This window comes from Lipotes vexillifer, unplaced genomic scaffold (assembly GCF_000442215.2).
Source record: "Lipotes vexillifer unplaced genomic scaffold, Lipotes_vexillifer_v1.1 scaffold1098, whole genome shotgun sequence".
Classification (NCBI taxonomy): domain Eukaryota; kingdom Metazoa; phylum Chordata; class Mammalia; order Artiodactyla; family Lipotidae; genus Lipotes; species Lipotes vexillifer.
In genome coordinates, this window is record NW_006798559.1 from 354,501 (window position 1) to 379,368 (window position 24,868).

Here is a 24,868-nt window from a genome sequence, read left to right on the forward strand (position 1 = left end):
ACACACACACACACACACACACACACACACACACACACACACACACCCCCATATCAGGCTTCCAGGATCCACTGATTTTCCTTTGGAACAGATAACTTGCAGAAAACCATACCTGACAGGATGGTGAGGGATGAGAAGAACACAGCCCACGTGAGGACCGGTTACCCTGAGACACCATGGCCCAATAGCCGGGGATACAGAGGAGGGTGAGACCTACCCTGGGGGACTCTAGAGTGAGGAATGGAGAAGATAATAGCTAAATACAAGGAAGATATTCCCCTGGAAATGGAGCTGTCCAACAGCGGAAGTAACTGCCAAACCCTTGTCTCCTGACCATGCAGATGTGTGGGGAGGAAGGTACTGAATAATCATCTACCTGCAGGAACGGGTGGGCTCAGGGACCTCCACATCTCAGATCTCATCACTGTCTGCTTCAAGGTAAACACACAGTCTGAAGAGGCTCAGAGCCCCAAACCCAGATCTCCCAGGGCCTGGACCGATACACCAGAGCTTCTGATCAGTAGGGCTTCTTGGCCTCACAGTGGGCTAGGGTATGTCCGAGGCAACTGAGGCAAATTGGTTGGCTCCGGCCTTTTTATTGAACCCAGTACACCCGACAGATATCATCATTTTACACCCTTGCCATGAGGCGGAAAGGTTCAGAGTGCCTCTCACCACGGCAAAGAGGAGACGGCTTCCTACAAAAGCTGGTAAATATTTCATCAGAAGGAAGTCTGTTTTCATTGGAACTGCCCCCACCTAGCTGTCCAGTCTCTAACTCTGATTTTAAGAGATCCATCTGATGATCTTTCCTTTTCTTCAGAAACAACAGCTCCCCACCTCCCCGCTCCCCAAAAAAGCTGACCTAAACATGCTTGGTAACAGAGAGATGGGAGATGAGCCAACCAAAATGAAAGCGCACAGGGTCTGCGCCCAGATAGTCAGGAGTACTTGGTCACACTTCCACATGCTGGCTCGTGTTACAGCCAACTTTTGTTTACCGGGCCTAGAGATTCTCTTCCTGCCCTTCCCAGCTTCCTATTTTAACTTTCTTCTTTCTCTGTTCACTATTATCACAGCAGACAATGAACGCAGGCAACAGAGAGGTAGTGAAAAAACTAAGTTACCTGCTAATGTGGATTACCTGATCCATCTGGAGAACAGAATGGGAGTGGACAAAGAACGGGCGGGCCTCGTTGTTATGGATGTGGTTATCTCAAGTCACCCCCTGCCCCCCAAGCCTAACTAAATGCTCAAGTCTGTGGCCAGCAGAGAAGGGAACATGAGTTATCAAAGGTCCTGCCGAACGGTGGCCGGGCAGCAGTTGCTGTCCTGTAGAATTTACACAGATGGGCTTGGTCGCCACAAAAACCTGTGGTTCAAAGTCTTGACCAAAATTCGGGTTACTTTTCGGCTAGTGCAGCCATGCACTTTCAGGAATCAACAGTGGGAGGTTAAAACAGGATTCGCAATGATTTAAACCTGATCCCCCCTCCAAGACCATTGTACAGCTGAGGAGGTGCCTCCATTCACCCTTCCATCCTCTCCAGTTACATGGCAAAGGGCTCGAAACTCCCAGACACCCAACCAGCCAGCATTCAGAGAACTCGCTGTGAGCTGCACCTGGGGGGCCCGGGGACAGGATGTTCCGAGACACTGTCTGGCCGTGTTGCAGTTTGGTTTGGTTGAGGCCATGAGGCAAGACAACATCAAAGGAAAAAAACCATACATAGTAACACGAAAACATACACTTAGACACAGGTATCAGTTTGAGGTAGTAATGCCAGAAAGGCCTGTGGAGCTGGCTTAGTATAATGGTCCTGAGGAGGAGGTGGGTTTCACAGGCACCTGCAGTGGCCGTGGAAGATGTCCAGGATGCCCAGCAGGGGAGGGCACAGCTGCGGAGGGCACGTCTGGGTGGGGGACAGCTGCGGAGGGCACAGCTGGGGGGAGGGCACGTCTGGGTGGGGGACAGCTGGGGAGGGCTGGATGCCCTCGGAGCTGACTGTGGAGAAACCAGGTGGGCAGGAGTGGAGATTGGAGGGAGGGGTGGGGGGGGATACTGAGTTCAGATCTGACTCACAGGTCCAAGAAGAGGAACACTTTGATAATCTGACTAATCATACACCAGCACAGAAAAGCCACAGAAGCGAGAAAGGTCCACTTTCACAGTGGACAACAAACCAGCTAGATGAGATGTCTACAGCTTTGCAGATCCTCACACCTGCCTGGGAGGTGGGCCGCATCACCTCCAATTTAGGGGCAAGGAAACCCCATTAGCATCAAGCCTTTCATGGGGAGGGCTGGATGCCCTCGGAGCTGACTGTGGAGAAACCAGGTGGGCAGGAGTGGAGATTGGAGGGAGGGGTGGGGGGGGATACTGAGTTCAGATCTGACTCACAGGTCCAAGAAGAGGAACACTTTGATAATCTGACTAATCATACACCAGCACAGAAAAGCCACAGAAGCGAGAAAGGTCCACTTTCACAGTGGACAACAAACCAGCTAGATGAGATGTCTACAGCTTTGCAGATCCTCACACCTGCCTGGGAGGTGGGCCGCATCACCTCCAATTTAGGGGCAAGGAAACCCCATTAGCATCAAGCCTTTCATGACATTTCAGCATGGTTCAGTGGTAGCCAAAAAGGAGAAAGATTCCACATGCTCATCAATGGATGAATGGATAAACCAAACATGATATATATCCATACAATGGAATATTATTCAGCCATAAAAAGGAATAAAGTGCTGTTGCATGCTACAACACACATGAACCTTAAGAACATTAGGCGAAATTAAAGCAGCAAGATACAAGAGATCATATGTTGCATGATTCCATTTATATGAAACATCCAGAACATAGAGGAAGACATTTGCCAAGGGTTGGGTGGAAGGAGAATGGAGAGTGACTGCTTATGGGGTGATGAAAAAGGTCCCAAATTTAAGTAGTAGTGATGGCTGCACAACTCTGTGAATATACTAAAAACCACGGGACTTCCCTAGTGGCGCAGTGGTTAAGAATCCACCTGCCAATGCAGGGGACACGGGTTTGGGCCCTGGGTACAGGAAGATCCCACATGCCCGGAGCAACTAAGCCCGCAATCCACAACTACTGAGCCCGCGTGCTGCAACTGCTGAAGCCCGTGCACCTGGAGCTTGTGTTCCGCAACAAGAGAAGCCACTGCAATGAGAAGCCCACGCACCACAGGGAAGAGGAGCCCCCGCTCACCTCAACTAGACAAAGCCCACGCGCAGCAGCAAAGACCCAACGCAGCCAAAAATAAACAAATAAATTTATAAAAAACTAAATAAAATAAAAACCACTGAAATGTACCCTTTAAAAGGATGAATTTTATGATATGGAAATTCTGTCTCAGTAAAGCTGTTACTTCAAAAACTAGCTTGATGGGAGTTTTTCTACCTATATTTGCTATCCCTCTATCTTCATACACAGGGTATATTTGATTCAACTTAATCTTTACTAAGAATTCAAGGTCACTGTTTCAATGATCAATCCATGGGCACCATGTGCTACAATTAAAATAATGTGCCCCCCACCAAAGTTCTTCTCAATATCTCCGCAGGGTGCTCTTTTTGGGTTTCTGTCTTGGGCCCCCAGTGCTTGCTGTCAGGCTGTCTCATCTCCCCGCATCTCAGCATCTCAGTGCAGATCCCTGCTTGTGCGGATGCTCAGAGCGAATCGTCTCAATCAGGCAACTGGATGAGGCCCCTCTGCTGACACTGAGTAGAAAGAGCTGGGGATATCACCCTGTTGTCTTCGTTTTCCTTTGGAGAGGAAGGCTTATTAGATGAGTTTAATTTTTCCCTGGAAGCAAGGTTTCTGTGGGGAAAGGGGGCAAATTTGCATCTTTTAAAATACTGTGACCACTTATTCATTTATTGAAAACCATTTATTGGGCACCTACTGTGTGCTCAGCACTGCTCTGGCGCCAAGATACAGCAGCAGATGAGCCCCTGTGGGGCTGACATGCTAGTGAGAGGAGAGGGACGGTGACAGATGGTGGTGGCGAGTGTCATGGAGTGAAATAAACCTGCAGAGGGGGAGCAAGAGGGCTGAGGCTTGAAACAGGGCGGCCGGGAAACCAAGGAGGTGACAAACTAAAGAAGGGAGGGGGGGGTGAGCCATGCAGTTATAGGGAAGAATATTCTAGGTGAAGCGGGGCACAGAGCAAGTGGAAAGGGCCTGAGACAAGAGAGAGCCCAGAGGGGAACGAGAAGTATGGATGGAGCAAGGTCTGTGCGGGGGCAGAGCCAGAGGGGTCACGGGAGGTCAGCTCGGGTAGGAAGAACGCCAGCCTTTACCTGGAGCGGGGGAAGGACTGACCATCACCTCAACGTCGGCTCATCACCTCAACGTCATTTCCTGGTGCGTGTCATACAATGCTGTTGGGTGCACCAAGCTGGACAGTCAGCTGAGCATGACTTGGGGTAGGAAGCACGACGGGGGCGCTTGTGGTGGAGACGTAACCGGAATCTGCCTTCTAGAGGCGACATCAGGAGACACTTCCGACAGGCCTTGCGGGATAGCGTGACCCACCTGGTTGGACAGTCCAGGAGCACACACGGGAGCAGTGGAGACTAACCAATGGTCTCCCCAGGGTACCACCAGGACCCAAGCAGTAGTAGAGGATGTGTTTCAGAGCAAGAAGTGGGGAAAGTTATCCCAAGAGGGTAAAAACAGAGCGACTGTGCGCCAGAGACCCTCGGCATGCGTGGTCTCTACCCTTTACAATAACCTGGCAAAGGTGACGTTACAATCCCCATCCTACAGGTGATAAGACACAGACCGGGAAAGGCCAAATGACTTGGCCAAAACTTGGAGGCTAGCAGACGGGAGATACTCGGCTCCAAGCCCAGGTGGGCCTCATTTTGTGGCCTTTCTCTCAGTCCAATCATAGGGAATGGCTGATCATCGACTATTTCTGAACTGTAAGAAGGGCAGTTTCATACGGTGAGGCCTGCACTGCCGATAGTGACCCACGACAGAAGCAGTGACGGTTCCTAAAGGAGACACAGCTTCTCATTCAAGTCTACTGTCAGGCCCTGTGAGTCGGGAGCACACACAAGGCTTCCAGGCGTCCCTGTCGTCACAATCACCCTAGGAGTCCTCCAGATGCCCAGTCCCAGCCTATCTGAATCAGAACATCCAGGGGCAAAGTCCAGGCAGCTGCATTTTAAAACAGAATCCCAGCTCCCCACCCCCTGCCCCACATCACCCTGACACAATCCTTCCCCCCAGAAGTCTGAAAACCCAACTGCCTCACTATTCTTTCGGCAAATGGAAACAAAACCAACTTCAAGGTGTGCATTTTCCGAAATGCTTCTGGACAGGAAAAGCCCAGGGAATTCTCTGTCCACAGGTCGCCTGCACGTCCTCCTGTTGAGGGTCCCGTCAGGGAACGAGACGGTCACACCAACTGTGCGCTGGCTTCCTGGGCAGACAGGAAAAACTAATTTTCAAAACTCCACTCCAGATGAGTTTCCCAGGCGCCATGTTTCTTTCTTGAGATGTGCACTACTAAGATCTGTCTGCTCCAGTTAGCAGACAGAGAGGTAAGAAGAATCAGAGAGAACTCTCTCCGTTCATGATCAGGGAAGTCTGAACAGCAACAGGAAGGTGGTGGCAAAGTAACCAAGGAGGAGCTACTGGCTATAATTGGAAATTCTGGCGTGTTTTTAGATCAGAATTTGGTGGTAGCTGGAACAACCAGCTCTCCAAACCAGGAGCAGAGTTATTTGCTCCTCAATGTTTTTAATATCTCAATTCTCTGTATGGCTCGATTTCCTTTTTCTTTTCTTTTTTTTCTCCCGGCTGCACCGCATGGCTTGCAGGATGTTAGTTCCCTGACTACGGATTGAACCCGGACCCCGGCAGTGAAAGCGCAGAGTCCTAACCACTGGACCATTAGTGAACTCCCCTGTCCTTTGGATAAATATATATGACTTCCACCGCACCAAACTGACTTAATTCTATAGTCAGAGATTGCTTACTTTGTTAAAAATGCTAGACTTGATGCTTCTGAAAATGAAGCCCACGTAGGGAACACATGGTCTCCGCCCCAACCCTAAGATGATGCAGCAGAACGTCAGCTCCTCTCTCCACACTGAAGGGAAGGTGGTGTGGACATCGCCACGCACTGGACAGAGGGAGCCATTCCAGAGAATTAGCAAATTGTTGGCCCTTGGGATCTCATCTCCCTCCCTCTGAAATTCTTATCTTTCAAGTCTACCTTGTCATGCTCTAGACTTGAGTTTGCAGAAAGCAGGTTTCAGCTATATCAACTTTTAACTCCAAGAAAATATTGTTCTTTTGTCCAATTCTGATCTTTCACAGTTACCTCAAAAGGAGTTCGGCTATCTCACACTCAAATAAAACCTAACCATTCCTTAAAATATCCTGATTGCCAGCCGCTTGCATTCCAGGCTAATGACTACTAAGACAGGGAGCCAGTAGTTACAAATCCCAGTTTGATTCGTTAAAGCCTGAAGAATAAGGACCCAGACCAGAGCTCTCAGGCACTTCATGATGGGGACTGGCTGTATCCATCACTCAGCAAACCACTGATGGAACGTGTACATGGCCACACGGGGTGCCCAAGGTGGACAAAATATATAGCACAGGCTCCCTGCCCTCCCCCTAGTTAGGAGACGAGGCCTGCATATGGCAACAATTAGGAAACAACACAGTATGCTTTGTCTTATTCACTAATCACACAGAAATAAGTAACATACAGAAGTTGACAATAAAAATACCATTATATCAGAAACCAATTGTGTTTGATTGTGAGGTAGATAGGAGAAAATATGACAGCAGGCTAACCTGGAGTTCAGCTCATCAAAGCCAGTGTTGTTACAAAAGGGACAGAATGTTACGGGATGGAGTCTAGAAGGGAAGCAGAGACACCCTAAGTGTGGGGAAGGGGCGGGGTTCAGAGACTGTTGAATGACAGGACTGGTTAGAAGTAAGGTTGACCCGATACGGTGAGGTCAGACGAGAAATGGAAAGGGAGCAATTGCTGCTTTCCTAGAAATGAAGGTACAAGATGATGGCGTTTTGGAAGATGGAACTGATAATATTGGGCAGGTGAGCTGAATGAAGGCAATGGAGGCAGGACATCATCTTAATCAGATTTCCTTCCGGGGATGGTAGCAACCTTGGTCTCCTGCCCTACGTTTGGTTTTAAAGATTATATTTCCACATGCATTTGAGGCCTTCCTCTGACAACCTGCATGGGGCTGCAGCTCCCAGGTTCCGTCTAAACCCCAGCTTTGGCAGTCAGCAGCTGGTGCTTAGGCTGGCAGCACCGAGCCCCCCTCCCCCCAGTTCCCTGGCACTATGCTGGTCCCACCTCCACCTGGGTTCCTGGAGGCCCCTCAGGGCCTGTGTGGGGCCTGCCTGTCTGAACCAGCCTTCCCTCTCCCTCCTTCTCGGCATCTTCCGTCTAGCGTCCCAGCACTTGCTCTCAGGAGGTGGTCTAGCACCATGTACTAGCTCTTACCACCAGGCAGCCCCATGATGCTGGAATCATCCAGCGGGGGGTTGTGTCTGCAGGGATGGAGCAGGGTGCCATCTCTTGACCATAAAGGTTAAGTACTTGGCTGAAAACCTTAACCAAAGAAACTGGAAAAATCAGCAAACAAAAAATAAAATAGACACATGTGCGCCAATATCCCCAAATGGCTAGCTGAAACCATACACCCAGACACAGTGAGCCCTGTTACGCTGCATGGTTGGAGAATGGAGTGTTCCACTTAATCAGATGTCCTGTAACTGGGAAGTGCCAAAGATAAAATAAACACATGACTGGCTTGGAGAAAAAGTTACCACCTTTGTTTTGAGTGTGCTCTGGAATTTGTCTCAAGTATCTTCTCTTCTACTATGACCTCACGACAGCAATGGCAGCAAAGCAACTAACATTCCCATCCTCCATCTAGAAGCCATGCCCAGCAGAGGAAGTACTCATCACAGTCCGTTCAGGCGCTCATGGAAGGATGCCCCCTGGGTACCCCCATGCTCACCAAGCTATGACTTTCCCCTACAACCCGCACCGTGTCTGCCCAGGCACCTCTCTAGTCTCTACCTGGCCCCTCATCCCCTGAGGCCTGAACCCCAGGGAGTTGGCTGCTGCCCTCATTCCCTGCCTCTCCCTTGCTTTACTCCCTCTACCCAGCCCAGAGGAACACTCTGATCCCAGGCCCTGGACGCAGGGTGCTGTGCCTACAGAATGCGAGCACTTTCGCCAGCCAAGACTCCTGCTGTGGGGCTCCAGGTCCAGAATGGACCTTGTAAATGGCAACCACACCTAGCACTGGAGTCCAAGTGCTACAAGGCCTCTGGACAAGTCAAATCACTACCTCCAGCCCTGAGGCTGACGGACAGTGCTCTGGTTAATGGAACAACTGACAAGTAATTCACTATGCTATGTGCCTCACAACCAAGTTTCAAAAACGTGTTCTGTATCGTGATTGTTGGGGTAGTTACATAAATCTCTACATGGGATAAAACTTCACAGAAGTACACAAACGCATGCGCGCACGCGCGCACACACACCCCCACCCCCATGAGGGTATGTTAAAAATGGTGAGAACTGAATAAAGTCTGTAATCTAGTTAACAGTAATGTACCAGTGTCAATATCCATTGACATTGACTTTGGATGGGAATGGGGTGGGGACAGGGATAAATGAGGAGTTTGGAATTAACAGATACACGCTACTATCTATACATAAAACAGATGAACAACCAGGACCAACTGTACAGCACAGGAAACTATATTTAATATCTTGTAATAACCTATAATGGTAAAGAATTTGAAAAAGAATACATATACACATATATATAACTGAATCACACTGCAAATCAACTACACTTCAATAAAAATTTTTTAAAAATTAAAAAAAATTAAAAATCCAAAAAAGGAACCTCAGGAGCGAGCAGCTGATGTATGACCTGCAAAGCCATGAAGCACGCTTCCTGTCTATACCCTCATGACTCCCTCACCACTCACCAATGATAACGTATGTACATTCCAAAGTACCACCACCAACACAGGCCCTCCGTCCAGAGTTTTCACGCATCCACTCAGACTGATGTTTTACACCAGCACCTGACTCCAGCCTTTACCTGGGACAAGGAGGCCCACCCCTCGTAGCTCACCTCTCTCTCCTTCCAGCCTCTCAGCTGCTCCTGCCACTATCAGGAAATAAGTCCATCTCTGGGGGAGCCTGAACGTAAACCTTTATCCTCCAAGTGTACGCAGAACCAGGGGACCAGATGTCAGTCCCTTGGCAAGTTAGTGCTGAATGCTGAGAAGCAACCAGTCCTAGGCTTTGTGCTCTGAGCAATTTGAGGGTGGGAGCAGATGTAAAGAAAAAACTATACTCTTGGCTCTACCCATTAAAAGCTGCCGCTAAGGTGGAAAGCTTGGAGAGTAGTTAAAGGTTGAGTGGGATGTCCCTCCAAAAGATATGTTTAAGTCCTACCTCCCAGAACCTCAGAATATGACTTTATTTAGAGACAGGATATTCCCAGAGGGAATCAATTTAACATGAGGTCACTGGAGTGGGTCCTAATCCAATATGACTGGTATCCTTCTAAAGGAGGGAAATTTAGACACAGACACACACAGAGGGAAGAAAATGTGAAGAGACGCAGGGAGAAGACAGCATCTAGAAGCCAAGGAGAGAAGCCTGGGACAGATCCCTCCCTCACAGACTCAGAAGGAACCAACCTTGCTCACACCTTGTTTTCAGACTTCTAGTCTCCAGAACTGTGACACAATAAATTTCTGTTGTTTAAGCCAACCAGTTTGTGGCACTCTGTGATAGCAGCCCTAGCAAATTAATATTCAGAGTCAAATATATGGCTTGAAAAAAGGAGGCCATAATTCAGAGCCCATCATACCCCGTCTTCTTACGTGCCACTCATCAGTTTGAAATTAGATTCTGTTCAGAGTTGGCTTCTGGTCCCCGGGCAGGAGGAATGATCAAGGCCGAGTCTGTCATCAAGAATGACAGGACTGGATGATGGAGGGGCTTGGGGAATCCAGCGGTCACTGTTGGCGAATTTACCACCAGCCTGTGGGCTTTTGGGGAGCCATCAACTCACTCAGAGACCTTTTTAATCCTTTCATTCAAACATTCAGTGAGGAGCTCTGGCCTAGAGCAGTGGTTCACAAACTTGGCTGTACACTAGAAGCCCACGTGGAGCTTTAAGAAAATTCCACCCAAGCATGGGTCCCACCCCAGACCAGCTGAACCAAAATCTCTAGGGGTGGGTGCTGGGCACGAGCATTTGCTAAAAGCTCCCCAGATGATTCTAATGTGCAGCCCGGGTTGAGAGCCTCTGGACCCTATGACCTTTGAAGACCTTTCCTTCTCGGAGTTCGGCGAGAGTGTATTCTGTGTTTATCTTAGTGGTTCTCAGGAGCGTGCTGGGGGCCGCCTGGGGCTGGTTTCTCAGGCTCAGCTACAGCCGCCTTTGCTGGGTGTGAGCGGATGAATAATTCTGATGAACAGGGGGACGGTGGCAAAGAGGGGAGGGAGTTTAAAATGCCTTTTGCCATTTCGTGAAAACATTAATTCCATAAGCTTTGGTTACGAAGCTCTTAACGTGCCAGGAACTCAAAGATGAACCAGAAACCAATACTTAGACCTCCAGAAGCCCAGTCTCATACCAGAAACAAGCAGACAGCTGTTAAAGTGAGAAGTACCCAGGCTGAGGTGCATACAGGGAGCAGGGGATCAAGACACCACCCCCAAAGCAACAGATGGTGACTCCAGAGATGATCTTAAAGGAGAAACAAGAGTGTCTTCCACGAGGACAAAAGAGCACGGGAAGGCTTGATCCGTGCTGGGCTGAAACCATACCATTCAGCTAGAAACAGAGGAGATGATACATCTGCAGAGACCAAGAAAACGCGAGGACCGCTGCTCTGTGAATCAGGGATTTAAGAAGGGGTGGCCTGGTTTGGGTAAGGCACTCCCCACTTTGTTGTTATCTCACTGTCCACCTGGGCCCGGCTTCTGTCTGTACCCACAGAGCAGCCTCCGGACCCCACTGCTGCCCGAGGCAGGGGGTCTCAACATGAGCTGTGCACCAACATTTAAAAGGGAGCTCTTTTTTTTTTTTTGGTGGTACGCGGGCCTCTCACTGTCATGGCCTCTCCCGTTGCGGAGCACAGGCTCCGGACGCGCAGGCTCAGCGGCCATGGCTCACGGGCCCAGCCGCTCCGCGGCACGTGGGATCCTCCCCGACCGGGGCACGAACCCGCGTCCCCTGCATCGGCAGGCGGACCCTCAACCACTGCTCCACCAGGGAAGCCCCTAAAAGGGAGCTCTTAATAATACATGTTCCAGGACCCCATAACCTAGAGATTCTGGGCACAGGGGTTAAGCACGTGAACTTTCAGAAAAACGACAGTTCCCTGGAATTCTGATGGATCAGTAATTCTCAATCTTATGGGCACTCACGGCTCTGATCTCCAAACCTGTTTCCGAGGGCAGTCCCCCGGGCCTGTGGGTCCACCACTGGCTTGACTTGCTGGGTCTGCCTAGTTAGACCCTCGGCCTCGGTCTCCCACGTGGGACTGCTCCCCTGGCTCCCACCCGGGAGGCTGACCCAGGAGCCTGAGTTCTCCCTGTAAGGACCTGGCCAGGCCCAGTGCCCCTCCAGCTCTGGCTCCTGCTCTCAGGCCAGGGTCCTGGTACCAACCTGGCCAAGGGGCTGACCCGGAGTGCAACCCGCCTCTGCCCAAGTGAATCACCACAAACCCTCAGCCCACAGTGTGGAACATCGTTCTCACCTTTTCACACAGGCTGAATCTGCACAAGGGTACAAATCGGGACCTGTTGTACGTCCCACGTGCTTCACACGTTAACCTGGCTCCCCACAAAGACCACGACTACAGGGGTGTATTCATTCTCTGCACACGGAAGTTGTCCCCTCTGCACAGTCAACCATCCAATCCCAGGAGGCAGGCATCCCAGGAGGTAGGCGGGCAAGGCCTGGGTCAAAGGGAGAGCCTGGAGCTCAGGAAACCAGCCCCACGCACCTGGGCGCATCTCCCCTCACTCACAGCTCAGAACCCACCTTAAAGAAAACTACAGCCTTCAGACTGTCCTCTCTTCCCCTCTCACAAGGGCCAATCACTTCAAGTCCTGGCACCGAAAACCAAGCACCCAAATCACATTTTACAGACTTTATTTACCCTAAAAAAATATCCCAAGCTCATGCACGCTTCCAAACCACCAGAGAACCTGAACATTTACCAGGAAATTGGGCAACTGCAACTTATCCTGGAGACTCTGGAGTCAACAATTAATTAAATGAGAAAAACCTCTCTGTGAGTCAAAGCTGTCACAGAACTCAGAAGGATACGGGCAGGGGAAGTAGAAGGTTTCTCTGAGGGCAAGTGGTTGGTAAATCCTTAGCTAGAAGGATACTGGCAAGTTCCCCGAAGCCAGCCCAGTAAGGGCATTCATATGTCTGTGAGCTGAAAGAACACATCTGTGGCCCTAATTCTTCCACACGGGCTTGGGGAGCCCAGACGGACCCTGACAACCACACCCTGTCTTATTCCAATTAAACAGGAATGATTTGTGGGTTCTTGCTACAAATGACTTACAAATGATCTTCTGGAATAAAATTAATCCTCTTTCCACTGTCAAGAGTTTCCTGTGCACTTTTTTCCAACTCTTTCTCCCTTGGCAACCTCCAGCTGAGGGTTATTGTTACAGACAGCATTCTTTTAAACTTAGACTTCATCTGTTTCTTCCTATTACATGTAATTTTGAAGCACTGGGCTAAGGGAGGTGTTTTTACGATGAGCAGGAAAACCGGGATGCAATCGATAAAAAATGCTGATGTGCAGGCACGGCTGAGGGTGGGAAGGAAGAGGGCTGGGTTAATGCTGACTTGTCCGTATCGCAGAAGCGCTCAGTAGGTGTCAGGGCTCAGCACAGTCATGATAAAGTGCAAAAGCAAAGGAAGGTGGAAGGCTTTCCGAAGAGTGGTCTTCATTTTCACGCTCTTATCTTACGGCAGTAGGTACCAGTGAAATTTATGGGAAGATACAGTTAACGTGGACCACAGATCTTTGGGGAGCATGTCGGAGGACAGAGCAGTGGTGGCCGGGGAAAGAGGTGGGTGGGAGAGCATGACTACAGAGGGGTTGCGGCACAGAGTTTTTAGGGGTTTGGAACTGTAGTGGTGGAATTACACAAGTCTATTTACATGAATCTATATGTGTTAAAACACGAAGAACTGTTATTATTTTTTAATATGAAAAAGAAAAAAAAATCAACAACACAGACTCTAGGTAGGGGAGAAAAGTGTTGGCTAGAGATAGGACATGGCAAGTAACACCTTTCCTCCCTCATGTGGTGGTGTCCCCGGGTCCATCTGGGCACATGTGAATACTCAGCAAAGCTCTCCCTGGGACGGCAGGCAGGCTCCAAAACCCAGAGACCAAGTGACCATCACTCAGAGTACCTAGGGAGGAGTGAGCCGCGACACCAGGGAAGCACCAGAGACGCCGATGGAGAAAGTAAGCAAAGAAGGACTTTGAGGGGCAGAAGCAAACTGGCCAACGTGGCAGGAGGAGGCTGCCAGAGCAGCATGGCCAGCAGGATACCTGGTCCAGGCCCAGGCCTGCTGTGAGGGGCCTTGGAGAGTAGCCAGATGTCCCACTTCTCCCTAAGCATCCCTTTCATCAAGGTTTCCACAGGCCTTGGGCCAAGAAAGCCTGAATAAGATCTTTAATTTCCTCAGGGCTCTCCCTTCTCTGATGGCAAAGGGCCCAGCCCCAAAACTAGTCAGAGGACAGGCCCTGATGTGGAAAGCAGTAGGAACAGCCAAACCTGACTCCCTTCATACCCCACAAGATCTCTGAAGTGCAGGCAGCTACCTGTACCCTTCTTGGCCTCCAGGGCTCTTGGTGCAGAGACCATCACTGCAGAATCTCTGCACGCAGACAATGACGGCAACGCAAAGAATGAGGAAAAGCCAAAGCGGGGCAGAGGCATCTGCCCACTGCTTCCCGAGAAACCCCCAGCAGCCGAGCCTCACGAGGGGCAAGGTGTGGCTCTTTGGACCACAAAAGAGTTGCAGACCAGGGTCCTGAGGGTCGGTGGTTGGTCCAGGAGCTCAGGGAATCAGAGCTGCTCCAGGAGAACAGGCTCCAGGGCTGCCTATAGGCCATTCGAAAGGACCATGAGGCCAGAAGAGGCTGCAGAAACACCAGGAAGAGTTTCTGGTCTCGGGCACCAGCCTCTCTCTTGTTCCAGGAATCCCCTTTTCCTGAAGAGATAGCCTGCTGCTATTCATGTATACGAGGCTGAATCCCACCTTCCAGGGCGCTGCAAAGCCCTCCTCCACCACAAAGCCCGTACATCCTGACAGCCAACGCGGAGGCAGAAACTCGCCCAAGGGAAGACAATTTGTACCAGAGATGGAGATTTAAAGGCGACGTCCGTCCATAACAGAGATCTTTGTTAGGGTGGAGGGCCACCTTCCAAGGAGAGACAGAAAGGCATGGCGGGGGTTCCGGTGCCAGGAGGCTCTTCGGCAAGTGAGCTGTGGCTATTTGGTTTTGGACCATCTCCAAAGAACCAGGTCTCACCGCAGGCCTGACTGAGAGAGAAATCAGCATGCTGCTCTGCTCAAATATCCACTTATAGAGAGGCACAATACCATTTCATTAAAGAAGGACATGCGAATGAAAGATACATCGAGAGCAGAAAACCCCAGAGTGTTTTTTTCCCCGCAAGGAGACAGGAAACTTTATCATCTCTCCAAACTACTCCAGCCTGACCTATACAATTCAAACGCAATGATTTTTCCTCAGGACTTGCAATGTGGGCTTTCTCTCTGTCCTCAAACCTCTCTCAGCACAGGGTTTGGGAAGACATTATTTTTACACAGGTTCTTATCTTCCCACAACAAAACACATCTAAAGAGTGCTGAGACAGCCCTCGGGAAAGTTTGGACCCTGGAGCTCTGGATGGGTTTCAGCTTCACATGGAGTCTGTAGATGGTCTCTTAAGACACCAAACCCAGGACAGAGAGGTCCCAGACAGAGGGCAATGGACTGCCTACGTTCTAGAGCACCCATGCCAGAGGGGACAAAGCAGCAAAATGCGCGCTCACTGGTCAGATCCTGAGGACAGGCTGAGGGAGCCGCTGGGCAGATGATGTGGCCGCCAGCTCTCTAGCTGCTGCCCACGCAGCCAGAGCTTAAACGGCAGTGCGGCTGGTGCCTCGTTTATACTTTGGATACTTGAGGATCTGAAGTGACCTCCCTAGGAGGTGACTCTGAATCTTCTTCCTTCCCACAGAATGCCTGCTTTCCTCTCGGTCCTCCACACAACATTCTGACAGAGTCCCCCAGCCTCTCTCTATCCCAGAAGGCACCAAGCCCTGCCCACTGTCTGCGCAAACGGTGAGTAATTACCACCAACTGCCCCTCACCTCCTAGTAAGCCCCAGGCCTCCCTTGGGAAGGGAAGCGGGGAGAGAGGAGGGGAAGGCAGGAAACCCATCGGGGTCTCTCCAGTCCTGCCCCACCCAGCTCCCCAGGTCCATGCAGACCGATTTGCCACCATCACTCCTGCTCTCCCCCCAGAGGCCTCCAACCCAGTGCTGCGGACCAGGCAGAGGGCTGTGGGACCTAAACTTCTGTGGGTTCCATAGCTCAGGGCTTCTCAGAGACAGCACTCAGGCATTACGAACCATTTCCAAAGTGGAGCCTCAGAATACAGCCGCTGGACAGAGCCCCATGGGTGACCCCGCTCAGCATCTCCTCTGTACAGGCCACATCCCTCAAGCTCACACGAGCCTCCGCGTGGCCCGGTGGGAGGTGGTACCAGGTGGGAAGAGCCGGGCAAATGTGATCTCTGTACCAGTCCCTGCCCCTGCATGGCTGAGTGGCCTCAGGCAAGGATCTTGACCTCTCTGAGGCTTGATTTCCTCCAGAGTAAAGCAGGAATAACCACAGTCCCCACCTGCAGGGTCATTCTGAGGGTTAAATGAGTTAATGTACACAACATTCCTCTGGGACACGAACACTCAAAGGAGGAGACTGTTACCTCTGCAAAAAGTACTGTTCAGAAAGAAGAGAAATTCACGTACCAGCCCTGCTATGTTTCTCTCTCTCTCTCTCTTTTTTTTTTTTTTTGGCCCAGCCTCGTGGCTTGCAGGATCTTAGTTCCTCAACCAGGGATGGAACCTGTGCCCACGGCAGTGAAATCACGGAGTCCTAACCACTGAACCTCCAGGGAATTCCCCTACTATGTTTCTCACTGGCTCTGTGAGGTGAGGAACTCTTTGCTTCTCCGGGACCCAGTTTCTTCAACTGTTACTAAAATCCAACCAGTATCTCTAATATCCCTTCTTAAAAAAAAGTATGTGGGGGCTTCCCTGGTGGTGCAGTGGTTGAGAGTCTGCCTGCCGATGCAGGGGACACGGGTTCGTGCCCCGGTCCGGGAAGATCCCACATGCCGCAGAGCGGCTGGGCCCGTGAGCCGTGGCCGCTGAGCCTGTGCTCCACAACGGGAGAGGCCACAACAGTGAGAGGCCCGTGTACCGCAAAAAAAAAAAAAAAAAAAAAGGTATGTGTGTGCAGAGACATATATGTATGTGCACATATATGTATATATACATATAACCATGTGTGTGCATATATTCATATGTGCATGTGAACACACATGTGCACATGGGTTTATTCATGTATGATATGTGTTTGTACACCAGTGTTTTTCAACCTTACCACTACGAACATTTGGGGCAAGATAATTTTTTGTTGTGAGGGACTATCCTGTGCCTTTTAAAATATTTAGCAGCATCCTTGGCCCCTACCCACGAGATGCTACTAGTAACCCTCTCCCACCAAGTCGTAACAACCAAAAATGTCTCCAGACATTGTCAAATGTCCCCTGGGGGACAAAATTGCCCCCGGTTGAGAACTGGTCATGTGCACGCGCGCGCGCACGCGCACACACACACACACACACACACACACACACACACATTAATATGACACGAGCTTTGATAGAGTGAAGAGGTAAGCAGGGTGAGAACAGAGGAACTAAATTTCCGTGTACAGAGCCCTTGCAATGTGCTCATGGAAACTTTACAGGGATTGAGACTACAAACATACACAGTACTTTTGAGCTTCTTTACATCTCTAAAACAGTTACTGTGCTTGTAAAGACTGCCCGCAGACTTAATTTGGCTTAGACATACAGAGTCCCATTTAGTGCGTAAACTCGCCAGCCCCCAGGACTTCCCAGCTCCAGTCAAGAATGTGCTCGGGAGCTCAGCCTGGGGGAGAAGAATACAGGGGGACCCTGTGTGCTCCCTCCTCGCACGCTGGCCTTGAGCACGCTTGAGGAAAAGGAGCCGCCTGGGGCAGCAGGCTACTGGGGGTCTTGCCCAAGGAAGGAGGCGTTTTTGCCAAATGTGCAATTCCCTTTTCACCGGATGCGTCAGCGGATTTGACTGAACGTCTGTCTGCCTGGTTCAGAAAAGCGAGGGGCTTGGTGAACAAACTCGAGGACACTGACGTGAGACGTGAGACCACATGTACACACCTCCCCGCCTTGCTCATTTAAGTGAAAATCAACAGTAATCATAATGATAGGCAGAGAGGTAGAGTGGAAGAGGGGGAAGTGAATGTCTGCTTTAAAGAGGGGTCTCTGCTTACCCCAGTGTTTAAAAGCGAGAATCCTGAACTCCCTTTCTACCTCATCACGACTTCTGGAACATTTGTTTTTAATTTATCCGAGATCATAATCTTCACTGAGGACCACATGTGAGCCAAACTTGAACTTGAAAACCAAGCTGGGCCTTTTGTTCTACCTGCATTAATGAGTACACAAAGGGGCATCTGATTTCTCCTTCCCCCACCGGTCTCAACACGAGTTCCCATTTATGTAACTAACAACATGAGAGGGGACTTGCAGGCGGCCTGTGGGTGTACTGGGCCCAGGGACAGGTATCAGGAAAAGAAGGTTCCAATCCCACCTGATTCACCATGTGCCACTGAGTCAAGTTATTTCAAGCACTGAACCTCATATTTATTTATTTTAATTGGCGTATAGTTGCTTTACAATATTGTGTTCGTTTATACTGTACAGCAAAGTGAATCAGCTACACATACACATATATCTCCCTCTTTTTTGGATTTCCTTCTCATTTAGGTCACTACAGAGCATTGAGTAGAGTTCCCTGTGCTATACAGTACGTTCACATTAGTTATCTATCTTATACATAGTATCAATAGAGTATATATGTCAATCCCAATCTCCCAATTCATCCCACCACCCTCTCTTTCCCCCTTGGTATCCATACGTTTGTTCTCTACGTCTGTGTCTCTATTTCTGCTTTGTAAATAAGATCGTCTATACCAATTTTTTCAGATTCCACATATACGCATTAATATACAATATTTGTTTTTCTCTTTCTGACTTACTTCACTCTGTATGACAGTCTCCATGTCCAACCATGTCTCTACAAATGACCCAATTATCGTTCCTTTTTATGGCTGAGTAATATTCCATTGTATATACGTACCACATCTTCTTTACCCATTCCTCTGTTGATGGACATTTAGCTTGCTTCCATGAGCTGGCTATTGTAAACAGTGCTGCAATGAACATTGGGGTGCATGTATATTTTCGAATTATGGTTTTCTCTGGGTATATGCCTGGGAGCAGGACTGCTGAGTCATGTGGTAGTTCTATTTTTAGCTTTTTAAGGACTCTCCATAGTGGTTGTATCAATTTACATTCCCACCAACAGTGCAAGAAGGTTCCCTTTTCTCCACACCTCCTCCAGCATTTACTGTCTGTAGATTTTTTGATGATGGCCATTCTGACTGGTGTGAAGTGATACCTCACTGTAGTTTTGATTTGCATTTCTCTAATAATTAGTGATGTTGAGCATCTTTTCATGTGTTTGTTGGCCATCTGTAAGCCTCATCTTTAAATGTATTGACAGTTCCCTGCTAGTTGGATGCACTGCGTACATTCAGTAGCATTATGAAGGTCTACAGAACTCTAGTTACTCACACTGAAAATGAAGACTGAGCTACGGTTCCCAAAGTGGGTTTGGCAGAGCTCTGGTTCCGCAAGATGCTACTCAGAAATAAAGGGGTCTACATCCCTTCACTCATCCAACAAATATTTGTGGAGGGCCGTTCTAAATGCCTGATGCTGAGAATCCCATAGAGAACAGAACGGACCCACTCCCCGACTTCTTCAGTGAGGGTAGGCTCCAGAGAAGACAAGTGTGTATCAGGTCATTGTTAAGCCACATATTTACCAGCAAAGAAACATGGTCAAGTACAGGGAGCTGAGCATTTGCAGCAGGGACCACATCTAAGGCTGGGAGCCAGGGAGTATGCAGTGAGACTTATGCACGGGGTGGGGGACGCCAGGTGGAGGGTAGTATTCCAAACACAAGGAAAGCCTTGATCAAATAAGCCCAAGGAATCCTGCATAATACACTCCTCTCTAAGAGATTCGCAGTGCACACTGGCATGTTAAAGGCCCCAGAAGTCTTGCAGAAATGAAGCAATAGGACTACCTCTTAACATCCCCTGGATGTTACTCTGTGAAATGCTGATAGAGGCACTATTGTTCCCATAGCCTATAAGAAAGTTCAGCATAAAACAAAAGCTCTAGTTTATGTAATTGGAAAACTATCATGTGTCCATTCAGAACAGCCAAAATACCTTGGAGTTGCTAATGTAATTCTAAAGTATTTTCCTTGGCAAAGGCCTAAAAACATATGGCTTCCACAACTGCTAACATACTCCCAGCATCACAGATGAAGGACTGACTGTCCACAGCTACACACCAGTGGGCACTCTGTCTCCAGCACAGAAATCTGCTTCATTTTTAAAAGAACGTACAGCCTGAATACTGGAATTAACTGCGAAATTCTTGATAAAAAATTAAAATTAAAATGATCAACCCACCAAAGATCAATGTATCGAAGATTACGCCCTGAAAGGTCTCAGAGGTGAAAAATGATTTCCCTTGTTAGTCTAAAAATGTCCAGGAGGAAGACAGGTTTTTGCTGTTTATTTTATGCTATACGATATATTAAAAAGAGAGAAATGCAATTAAACAAATATCCACACGGTACAGATTTTGTGTACAAGGCACTGTGCTGGGGCCATGGTAATCGGAAGGGAAATATGACAGCCAGGATTTGCTAAGAATATGGATTCTAGAAAACCAGCAAATCCAAAACTGAACATAAAGCGCTTGCCCAGGGAATGGTACCATATAGAGACTATAGACTACATTTCCCAGGGGCTATAGGGAGGCCTGAAAACCCAGGACCACCAAAGCTGATAACGAGTTTACCTTAACGAAGTCCTTACTACGTACCAGGTGTTGTTCTTTGTGCCCCTGTACAACTTTACTTTATCTTTGCAACCATGAAGTGGGTGCCAGGAATATAAAAAAATATGGCCTCGGCCTCAGCATTCAATGTAAATCTGTCGTTCAGCTGTGGCTTCAGTCTTCAGAAGGCCTGAACTTCCTCATGATGGACGATCACGTCGTCACAGAGGTGACCGACGTATCTATCTAATGAGTGTCACAGTGTGAGAAATAAGTAAATGAAGCCTGTCTGGCTTTGCTGTCATTATCTGAACATATGCCCTTTCAAAAACGGGGAGGCATTCCACAGGTAATTTGAGTGGAAACCTTATGAGCTTTATCCGTTGAAATGCTAACAGCTGGCGGAAGCAGGTATGTATATATTTTATTGAAAGAATAAAATATGAGCATGAAAGATGTTAATTTCATAGAAAACAATTCTAACATACAACTACAAAGACTAAATAAATAGGATTCATTAACATTATTAAGACTAAAAGTACATTAAAAATAAAGCACATTACATACTTTTAGAACAAAAAAAGTGATTGTTTTAAAATGACAATATGCATATTATATTCTACTTTTAAATTCTACTGATTGCTTGGTATGCTCATACATTAAACAGAATAAACCTTTAGGAGCTATATATACACGCACCCTTAGCATTCAGACTATGGTCTCTAAACAACGTATTACACTGAAAGGAAGCAGAGCTCCTAGAAATGGCTGGTTCCAGGTCTGCAGCAGGAAATCCACAAGATGAACTTGGAACCACACCAGTAATCAGGAAAGCATCAAAGACCACAAGACCACTAGGATTGTGTACACGGAAAGACTCAGGAGCCATCTTGAAGAGGCTCCCACTGGCTAAAGATGGGGCAATCTGAGTTTCAATAAAGATAATAATTGTAAATCGACTGAACTACATACCAAATCGGTTTAAGTCTATGAATTTGTAATGATATTTTAAGAAATAACTTCAGTGGTCCCCTTTGCAGGGTAATTGGAAACCAACTGAAAACGGGAAAGAATCAAATATTTAAATTGCTTTTTCCACATGACCTAGAGCAGGGGTCAGTAAACTGTTTCTGTCAAAGGCCAGATCTTTTCAGCTCTGTGGGCCAATTATGGCCTCACTGGCAACTACTCAATTCAGTGCAGTGCAAAAGCAGCCACTGACAATATGCAAATGAATGGGCATGGCTGTTTCAATAAAACTTTAATTACAAAAATAAATATTGGGTTGGATTTAGCCTGTGGACCTCAGTTTGCTGACCTCTGGTCTAAGGTAACCAACAGCTGATGAGGGGTAGTTTCTTTCTTTCTTATTTTTAATATTTATTTATGTATATGGCTGTGCCAGGTCTTAGTTGTGGCACACAGGATCTTTAGTTGCGGCATTCGAACACTTAGTTGTGACATGTGGAATCTAGTTCCCTGACCAGGGACCAAACCTGGCCCCCTGCATTGGAAGGGCAGAGTCTTAGCCACTGGACCACCAGGGAAGTCCCGAGGGGTAGTTTCTCTTTTAAAAAATATTACAGGGCTTCCCTGGTGGCTCAGTGGTTGAGAGTCTGCCTGCCGATGCAGGGGACACGGGTTCGTGCCCCGGTCCGGGAAGATCCCACGTGCTGTGGAGCGGCTGGGCCCGTGAGCCATGGCCACTGAGCCTGCGCGTCCGGAGCCTATGCTCCGCACCGGGAGAGGCCACAATAGTGAGAGGCCTGCATACCGCAAAAAAAAAAAAAAAAAATTACAGCTGATGAAGTAACGATACAAATAGACTATCGCCATCTTGAAACTGCTCAGGAAGCAATGGATGTGGGTGATGATCTTCAGTGGCTGTTAATATCACAGAGAGACAACCAGACCTTAAGTGTCTCACAGTGTAAGGTCAACATCTATGAATGAATCTTGCAAAAATAAGTTAAAAAGTAAAATAAAGTCTATAAGAGTCAATTTACAGAACCAAAAAGGTAAAAAATAAAATAAAATAAAAAAGAAGAGACAGAGAACCTTGAAGCTTGATCAAGAATCTAAATCCAGCTAATGATTTTCAAGAACTACAAGGGACAGAAAAACATGTTTAAAGAAACCCTGGGGTTGCATTTAACTAAATCCAGACAGACTGTGAGAAACTCCAGTCATCAGATAAAAACCTAAAAATCCGAATTAGGAAGTTCTTTACATCCTATGAAGAACACAGAACAGAATGTCAACTCTGCGACCTCAATATTTCACAAGATTTCAAAATCATGTACTGTAATTTCTTGATGAATCATTGATTTATGATTGATGCTGCCACAAAAACTGTGAAGAACAAACTATTATTTTTTAAAAAGGACCCAAAATATCTTGTTCCTTCATCTTATTCAGTATTCACAAATATGCTATAGAGAAGCACAGAAACAATCTAGCAACTCATAGAGCTGAGAAATTGTTCCTGTGTTAAAATGTCAAACTTTAAAAATCCGACCACCATACACACACACACACACACACACACACACACACACACACACACACACAGAGACTACTCAGCCATAAAGAAAAGCAAAATTTTGCCATTTGCAGAAACATGGGTGGACACGGAGGGCATTATGTTAAGTGAAATAAGTCAGAGAAAGACAAATACTGTATGATATCACTTATATGTGGAATCTAAAACATACAGCAAACTAGTGAATATAACAAAAAAGCAAACTCACAGATATAGAGGACAAACTAGTGGTTACCAGCAGGGAAAGGGAAAGGGGGAGGCAATATAGGGGTAGGGAATTAAGAGGTACAAAATACTGTGTATAAAATAAGCTACAAGGATATATTATATAACACAGGGAATATAGCAATATTTTATAATAAGTATCAATGGAGTATAACCTTTAAAAATTGTGCATTGATATACTATACACCTGTAGCTTACATAATATTGTACAGCAACTATACTTCAACTAAAAAATGCAAAAATAAATAAATAAATAAATAAATAAATAAAACAAAAAAATCTGACCACCAATCTGGCCACTACCACAGTGATAACTGTTTCTGGCAAGATACATCAGTAGATGCTAAAACCAGCAGGTGAAAGTTTGATGAGAAATGGGATATCTACATAGTCTCAAAGTATCTCCCCATAAGACACTTATTAATTACAAAGAGGAAAAATAACAACTCTCCTGGAGAACTCTGACAGACCAAATTTTAACCAAGTGGTCAAAATTAACACCACCTATAATGGGGGAAAACAGATGGCACTGCTTAGGAGAAGCATTGAGAAAGACATCAATGCTCCATCAATTATGCAGTTTTGTAGCTCAAAATAAACAACCTGAATCTATTTGAAGAAACATCATAAAAAAAAAAATGTTCAAGGTCCTACAAAATAAAATGGCTTGTATTCTTAAAAAGTCAACACAAGAGACAGATCAAAAAACTGTTCTACGACTTCCCTGGTGGCGCGGTGGTTAAGAATCCGCCAGCCAATGCAGGGGCCACGGGTTCAAGCCCTGGTCCGGGAAGATCCCACGTGCCGCAGAGCAACTAAGCCCGTGTGCCACAACTACTGAGCCTGCGCTCTAGAGCCGGCAAGCCACAACTACTGAAGCCCATGCACCTAGAGCCCGTGCTCTGAAACAAGAGAAGCCACCGCGATGTGAAGCCCACACACTGCAACGAAGAGTAGCCCCCGCTCGCCGCAACTAGAGAAAGCCCGTGTGCAGCAACAAAGACCCAAAGCAGCAATAATAAAATATACAATGAATAAATAAATCTTTAAAAAGAAAACTGTTCTAGACTGAGGGAGACTAAAGATACATGACAACTAAGTATAGCACAGGTCTTGGGGCCATTCCAGACACCCCCCAGCCCCAGCACAATTTTTTAATTTTTTTTTTTTTTTTACTACAAAAGACATTTGAGGGCTTCCCTGGTAGCACAGTGGTTAAGAAACCACCTGCCAATGCAGGCGACACAGGTTCAAGCCTTTTTCCGGGGAGGTCCCACATACCGTAGAGCAACTAAGCCCGTGCACCCCAACTACTAAGCCTGTGCTCTAGAGCCGATGAACCACAACTACTGAGCCCACATGACACAACTACTGAAGCCCACGCGCCTACAGCCCGTGCTCCGCAACAAGAGAAGCCACCGCAATGAGAAGCCCGTGCACGGCAGCAAAGAGACCCCCGCTCACCACAACTAGAGAAAGGCCATGCAGCAACGAAGACCCAATGCAGCCAAAAATAAATAAATAAAATAAATAAATTTATTTTTTAAAATGTGTTTAAAAAATATTTTTGGTCACTAAACATCTTAATCAAGTTGTAATAATACTGTAAATTATTTTGATGACATTTCTGATTTCTTTCTATATCTCAGAGATTCATCCTATGATATTTAGTTTTAGCCTTGGAAAAATCCTGGTTTTAAAACACAGTCCATTCAGCCAAAATGTAATTC

General features: G+C 47.5%; 1 protein-coding gene across 1 annotated transcript in view; it reads right to left on the reverse strand.

Annotated features, from left to right (window-relative positions):
• Window positions 1-24,868, reverse strand: part of TCF7L1 (transcription factor 7 like 1) — a 162,232-nt gene that overhangs the window by 125,085 nt on the left and 12,279 nt on the right. The window lies entirely within an intron of this gene.